The sequence below is a fragment of the Apium graveolens genome, chromosome 9 (genome assembly GCF_009905375.1).
Source record: "Apium graveolens cultivar Ventura chromosome 9, ASM990537v1, whole genome shotgun sequence".
Taxonomy (NCBI): Eukaryota; Viridiplantae; Streptophyta; class Magnoliopsida; order Apiales; family Apiaceae; genus Apium; species Apium graveolens.
This window is the reverse complement of record NC_133655.1, coordinates 145,637,689-145,645,062: the sequence shown is the minus strand read 5'-3', so window position 1 is coordinate 145,645,062 and position 7,374 is coordinate 145,637,689. Positions and strand designations below refer to the sequence as shown.

Here is a 7,374-nt window from a genome sequence, read left to right as displayed (position 1 = left end):
GACAGGGTGTACACAAGAGCACCTGCACCTGTACTTCATCAGCATGGTTGATTATAGAGGTACTTAAAACATATATCCTCCCCTCATGGGGCTTCTCCAGGTGCACAAAACACCCATCGTGACCATATTTATTGTTAATTGAACCCTTAAATGGGAGCTCCAGTTTATATGAGCATCGCGAGGTTCGTACGTTCGACATAACCCCGCTTTAAGGATCCCAAGTTCACACTGAAACCTGAGCATGTTCCAACTACCCATTTTCATGAGACCAAGTTATACCAAAATCATTGCCAATCGATGCCAAAGAAGATCAAAATACCTTATGGACCTTAAATCGAACCCATGTGAGATTTTGGGTAGAACAGAGACTCTCCGCTAATAGATCATACCAAGTTACTATCTTCAGAATAAGGAGTTTTAAAAAATTTCAATTTGTTTAAAATTGGTCAAACTCAAACTCATAGCCAATTCTTTTTTGTTTGAATTTGGTTTATTTTAAAATTTTGTTCACGAACACTTTGTGAACATGTCTCACGAACAACTTATATGTTCACGAATATTTACGAACAACTCAGCTTATAAACTAATATACTTTTCACAAGTCACAATTAAACGTAACAGGTATGCTCACAAATTACGTTTACTCTGAATCACGTTCCAAAACTATGTTCACGAATATTATAATTAGACATGTTCGCAAAATTTAGATTAATTGTATTATAAATTGAGCTTAATTAAATCACGGTCATGTTTGACTCATTTATTAATATACTTATTTACAAACTGAATCTAACACAACCTAAACTTTTTTCGAGCCAAATATTAAATTTTTCTTGAATGTCTCAACTTATTTTTCGGCCCTAAAAAAATATGCATGTACTTTATGTGTGGAATTACTGTTGAACTGTGCTTATTCTAAAACGTATTACATTAGAAATAATTGGGATTGCCTATCTAAACATCATCCACACTTTAACGCTCATTTAGGGGTTCAAGAGGGGTTCACAAGATGGTTTGTTTCTTTATAGCCTAACATATGGTCAGATTTTCAATTATTAGGAGGGAATCTCGTCTAATTTTTGGAACCATTAAAATACACATTTTTTCACTTATTTGACGGGGATTACAAATTATTCTTAGATATATTAAAATACAATTTAAACATTTCAGTTGTTATTGAAAATTTTGGGGGAAAAGGAAGGACTCAGACTTCATACCTCGTACGATCAAAGTTTTGATATTATGTTAAGTTACAAGTTTAAAGTGCTAGAAGTTGGGATTACTTGGATTATAATATATCTTAACATGTAGGCTTGCAAGTAGCTAGAGTATCCCTAATGTGTAAAAATCTTTAACTAAAAAAATGTCAAACATACCAAACATAATTATATCGATATTATGTAAAATATTGTTCACTCCAAGTATTCTCTTTACTAAAATTTTAGCCAAGTTATCTATATGACGTATAGTGAAATTACACATCATCTATTACCACAAAATAAAATGATATATCTTATTTATAATAACTTGAAAGAATAGGCAATACACTATTTTTAAAAAATAGCTAATTTTTATAGACAATTCTACCTAACTAAACTACCTTACCGATTCAACAAATTTTACATAATCATTATTTTATATTATTTTAGCAAACCATTTTAACTAACACCTTTGAGAAGATGCTCTCTTTATTACATTTTACAGATTGTTATGCATGCGAAAAGAACCCGTAATTCTTGAATAATGATAACTTTTCTTCTGTTATTTGGACAACAATTGGACAACAACAACCGACCATTTAGCTTTTTATTAGTATAGAATTTGTGATGGATGTCTAAATTGCATAGTTTGGAGTAGATGTTTCTTTGTCACACAAATTCGTTTTCCCTTGCAATTGTTCCATTTACATTTGATTCTTTTCTTGCAAGACTCATTCCCTCTCTTTTAGTAGTATTTTTATTACATTATTCACGCTTGATCATTTACAAACATGACACATAAAGGTAATTAATAAATACTTGGGGTTAAAAAAGCAACAGAGAAGACATTATAGCTGGAAAGTAGTGAAAACTGAAAGCAATTTAAGCAGGAATAAGATACCAAAATCTTTAATTCCAAATCACATGAATGGCGATTAAGATATTGGTTAGAAAGAATAACAATAGTTGTACTACTTTCGCAAATGTCAATTTAAAATATAAACAGAAAAAGTGAAGTCATTAGTTTGAGGTAACTCTCCATATTTCTAGAGAACACATGTGGACAGTATATATATGAGTCGTACGCTTAACAAAATTTGCTCGAATAAGAGTTGTTTGCATTGGCATTGTTGGAGAAGAGATACTGAGAAAACTTGACACTAACTACAATTCACAAGATGAATGAACAACCAAAGTACGCATATCCCTACCCTGCTCAAGGTACTCCTACCATGCAAATATTTCATTTCTCCCGTTTTTTCTCGATTTATCTTCTTTTCCACCAATTTTTATGCTATAATCTTTGGTGTTTTAGTAGTTACTTCATGTTTTTTTGTTGTTGTAGATGATGATCAACAATGGAAATATTAAAACATTTTCATCAATTATAATTAGCACAGTACAATCTGACTGAGTATAGTACTGACCTATCTATGACTCTGTAGGGAACTATTATGGGCCTCCGGTAATGGCACCTCCTCAATATGCTGCTACTCCACCACCTAGGAGAGAATCCGGCTTTCTCGAGGGATGGTACGACGGTTTTAAACAACTATGTTTCGATATACTTTTGTTGCTGTTTCTTTTAATTTTGATTCACTATAGTTTGTTTGAGACTGCTGCTATACAATTATAATCTATAAACTTTATAATGTTGTTGCAGCCTTGCAGCTTTGTGTTGTTGCTGCCTATTTGAAGAATGTTGCGATATCTCCATCTTCTTCGGCTAAAGGTTGTACAAGTATCAGTTTACATGTAATTGTTACAGCTTCACACATATGTTTAATCTGCTCAATCAATATATTCAACAGTTTAAAGATGTAACTCTGACGAGTATTTCGTTATTCTAGATCAAATTTATGTTGTATTAAATTGGAAATTTTTGTATGTTTAGTGCAATAAACTATTTTACTGCTATGCAATGATTCTGGGTTCAGACTTCAGAAAATGAAGGGACTGACGCCATGTGTATTTTATGGGAATAGGAAGTTCTATTACATTAAAAAATAGTTTTTTTTTTCTCAAAAAAGTGATCCTTAACCCCTTCTTGAAATATAAACGTTATGTTTGGCCATTATATTATAGATTTGAAATTTCGGTCACCAAAATGTAAAAAAATTATGATCAAAATTTAAGGTGATTAATGTACAAAGTGAGTAGTTAATAAATATGAGTGGAGTAAAATTTCAAAGGTTGAACTTGTAAGTAAAGGGGGAGATGGAATTTTACTGCCCAAATTCATGGGTTAAAGTTCAAGTTTATATTGCCGGGAATGTAATACAAGAATGAACACATATTATACACATATTATTTTTTTAAATTGTATGTTGATTAAACAAGCAATCATACCGTAATGCAGAAACAACTTTACACTAGTGAAAAACATGATCACCTGACCATGGTGGTATCTTGCAACCTAGTTGAAACCAAACTTACTCATATCTACATATATTGATACATCTACATTTCAAAATTTTAGCTCACCTTACTAACTAAATCTGGATAATAGTTTCGGGACAAACAAAAATCAATATAAATGGGACGGAGGGGGTATTTTCTTATTACATATCGGTTTGTTTTAATTCTGCAATTATAACTTTGTTAAGACTTTGCCATGAACACGTAAAAACAATCGAATTTTCATTTAGAAGTTGGAATCAAGTCTTAGCGTGGGTCATCTAGCCCTGCAAAGTGTTCTTTGTGGGGAGAGAGATCATTACTGAGGTCAACAGAGTATGTATTCACGATGGATATGAGATATAATGAAGACAAGGCTTTTTAGAAAAAATCATTTTGCCACGAGGAGTCCTATCAATATTTCCTCGATACAAAGGTGCACTTTCCAAAAATGCAAATGGCTTTGAGTTGGCTAATTCCTACAATGTTCCCATTATCTTAGGCAATCACACCTGCTTGCAACATTAATGTTAAAGATCTCGCTATTTTGGCACTTGAGCAAAGATGGTACTATTGATAAATGATAATTATAACTTTAAATGTGGTTACGAAGTAGCAGTCAGGAATGGGGATGATCGACATGCTCATCGAACGATAATACTATGAAAGATGCTATGGGATTTCCTGATCATTCCCCAAATTAAAAAAAAAATAAAAAAAATAATCTGAAGACTTTGCAATGGATCCTCCTGTTGTTGATGTGCTCGCCAAAAGAGGTGTAAAAATTTAAATTTCTTTTGCTTTTGTATTACTACAGATATTCCATTATTATTGCCTTTGTATCCTGGGAATGCAATTAGCAAGACGAGGGATCATGGCTTGACGTTCCCCTCTGTTCCTGATCTTGTTGACTGGGATAATGGACTAGGACTCTTTCATAATGTCTTGCAAGTTTAGGCGATCATTTCCTACTCCAGTTAACATGGTCCCTGTCAGTTGTGATGCGCATTTGTTGAATCTAATTCTAGTTCAGGTCTCGGGGTGGTTGTGAGGGACATCATGTGAATACAATCTGCGATTAATCATATAATCAAACAAATGTGTGCGTGAGTAAACGAAATCAAACGGAGGAAGAAAAGATATAAACAGAAGAGAGATCCTCGAGTCCAATTCAAACTGTCTCCTTAAAGCTATTTCGCCTCTCACCGTATGTGCGAGTCGATAGCCTCCCAGGATAAAACGAGGTAGCGGCGGCGTTACGGATAACGAGCACCTTCAGCGAGCTTGAACGGGTACGAAACTATCATCGAGAGAGAGAGAGTTTTGTGTTTAAAGACGAATATGTTTTTGGTGTGTCTAACCCTAACGCCTTAGAGGTGTTTATATAGATGTAGATAGACTTGTGCGCTACTCTTTTCCATAATTAAATATCATTAATTATGGAATCGGTGTAATACTTGCAAGCTACTCTATTCCATAAATAATCTAAATCAGAATCAGATTAAATATATCAAGACATACACCATATCAATTAATCTGAAACAAAATCAAATTAATTTATGCCATAATATTTGAGCCAAATTCTAATGGAAAATAATAATTTCCATTATTAAGAGAATATCATCATATCTCACACATCTTTTAGTCATAATGCTCAAAAATATGACTTACCAATATGGGACTTATACCCATATTTTCCAACAATCCCCCACATGGGTGAGATTGGTGATCTTAGTAGCACACACCAGACAGACAGACAGACACGGAGTTTGACTTGGTGATAGTTTCTTCGATCAGATATAGCATACGATAGGTAGAGAATGCTCCTTGAACCTTCGCTCGAGTAAGCATACCGACTTTACTGGTAGACAGTAGACGTGCTTGTCCTTGAACTGTTCGACCGTTTATGTAAACGATGATATACTTATCACTATATCGTTTCTGACTCGTTCAGCTCTCATGAAATGTCCATTTTAGCCATGGAACATCGTCCTGGTTCTGCAGAAGTTTCTAAAGAATTGTGCCTCGCAATTCTCCTTTGAAGCGGCCCCACTTCTCTCCCACATAGGTGATCTTTATCTTATAGAATAACCCGCGTTTACTCAACTGAATTCCATGCGTTCACTCCTGAGCTCCATGTATTCATCAAAGATCATTAAAAGCTCAAAGCTTAACCTCGTACCTTACGGGTCTCACTATTTCCTCATCATAGGAACAGGCCAGGGGTTACCCCCACAGTGATTTGGTCATCATGATTTAGTTGTCCCATTAAACCAAGTTCTTGGGATCTCCAGTCAGCAATGGTTGGGTGTCCACCATGATGCCGTTAAGCAATAGGCTTAAGGCCCATCCCTCTCAATGATTTCTCAACCACTTCTCTTGATAACCCTTTGGTTAGTGGATCCGCGATATTATCTTTTGACGGTATATAGTCAACAGTGATAATTCCGGTTGAGATCAATTGTCTAATGGAACTGTGTCGTCGTCGTATATGACGAGACTTTCCATTATACATCGTGCTCTGTGCTCTGCCAATAGCGGATTGACTATCACAGTGAATCCCTATTGCAGTTACAGGTTTTGGCCATCTTGGAATATCCTCCAGAAACTGACGTAGATATTCAGCCTCTTCGGCGCATTTATCTAGTGCCACAAACTCAGCTTCCATCGTGGAATGAGTTATCACCGTTTGTTTTGAGGATTTCCATGATATTGCCGCTCCAGCTAATGTAAACACATAGCCACTCGTAGACTTAAGTGCTTTCTTGCTAGATATCCAATTTGCGTCAGTATATCCTTCTAATACTGCTGGGTATCTGCCATAGTGCAGTCCATAGTCTCGAGTTCCCCTCAAGTACCTTAGTACCCTTATGATCGCTTTCCAGTGATCAGCTCCCGGATTACTCGTAAATCTACTCAACTTGCTAATTGAGTATGCAATGTCTGGTCGTGTACAACTCATGAGGTACATCAGACTACCAATTATCCTCGAGTATTCCAATTGGGAAATAGCTACACCTTTGTTCTTGGATAGGTGCAAAGTCATATCCACAGGTGTCCTAGCTTTCTCAAAGTCATCGTTAAGAAACTTCTCAAGGATCTTGTCAACATAATGTGGTTGACTTAATGCGAGACCCTCTGATGTTCTAGAAATTTGAATTCCCAGAATTACATTTGCTAGTCCCATGTCTTTCATGTCGAATCTTGATTTCAACATGTCCTTGGTAGATTTGATCACTTTATCATTGCTTCCGGCAATAAGTAGATCATCTACATATAGCGTCATCATGACATAGCCATTGTCATTCATAGCTGTTCTCGTTATCCTTGTAATAGGCACAGCTATCACATTCATTGATTTTAAAGCCATTGGCCAGCACGATCTCATCAAATTTTTCATGCCATTTCATAGGCGCTTGTTTCAAACCATACAATGATTTCACCAATCTACAAACTTTCCTTTCTTGTCCTGGGACAACAAACCCTTCGGGTTGTTCCATATAGATTTCCTCATCTATGTCCGTATTTAGAAAGGCTGTTTTCACATCCATTTGATGTACAGTTAGATTACGCATTGCAGCAATAGCAAACATCATCCTTATGGACGTTATTCTCGTTACAGGAGAATATGTATCAAAGTAATCAAGGCCTTTTTGTTGCTTGTATCCTTTAATTACAAGTCTGGCCTTATACTTATCAATAGTGCCATCAGTTTTCAACTTCTTCTTGAAAACCCACTTGCTACCTAATGGTTTGCAACCAGTTGGCAAGTCCTCTA

General features: G+C 35.4%; 1 long non-coding RNA gene across 1 annotated transcript; it reads left to right on the top strand.

Annotated features, from left to right (window-relative positions):
• Positions 1-2,246: 2,246 nt before the first annotated feature.
• On the top strand, positions 2,247-3,116 carry LOC141686908 (uncharacterized). The gene is made up of 3 exons (XR_012560847.1): positions 2,247-2,420; positions 2,645-2,732; positions 2,863-3,116. It is a non-coding gene; the product is annotated as an uncharacterized LOC141686908 (long non-coding RNA).
• Positions 3,117-7,374: the final 4,258 nt, after the last annotated feature.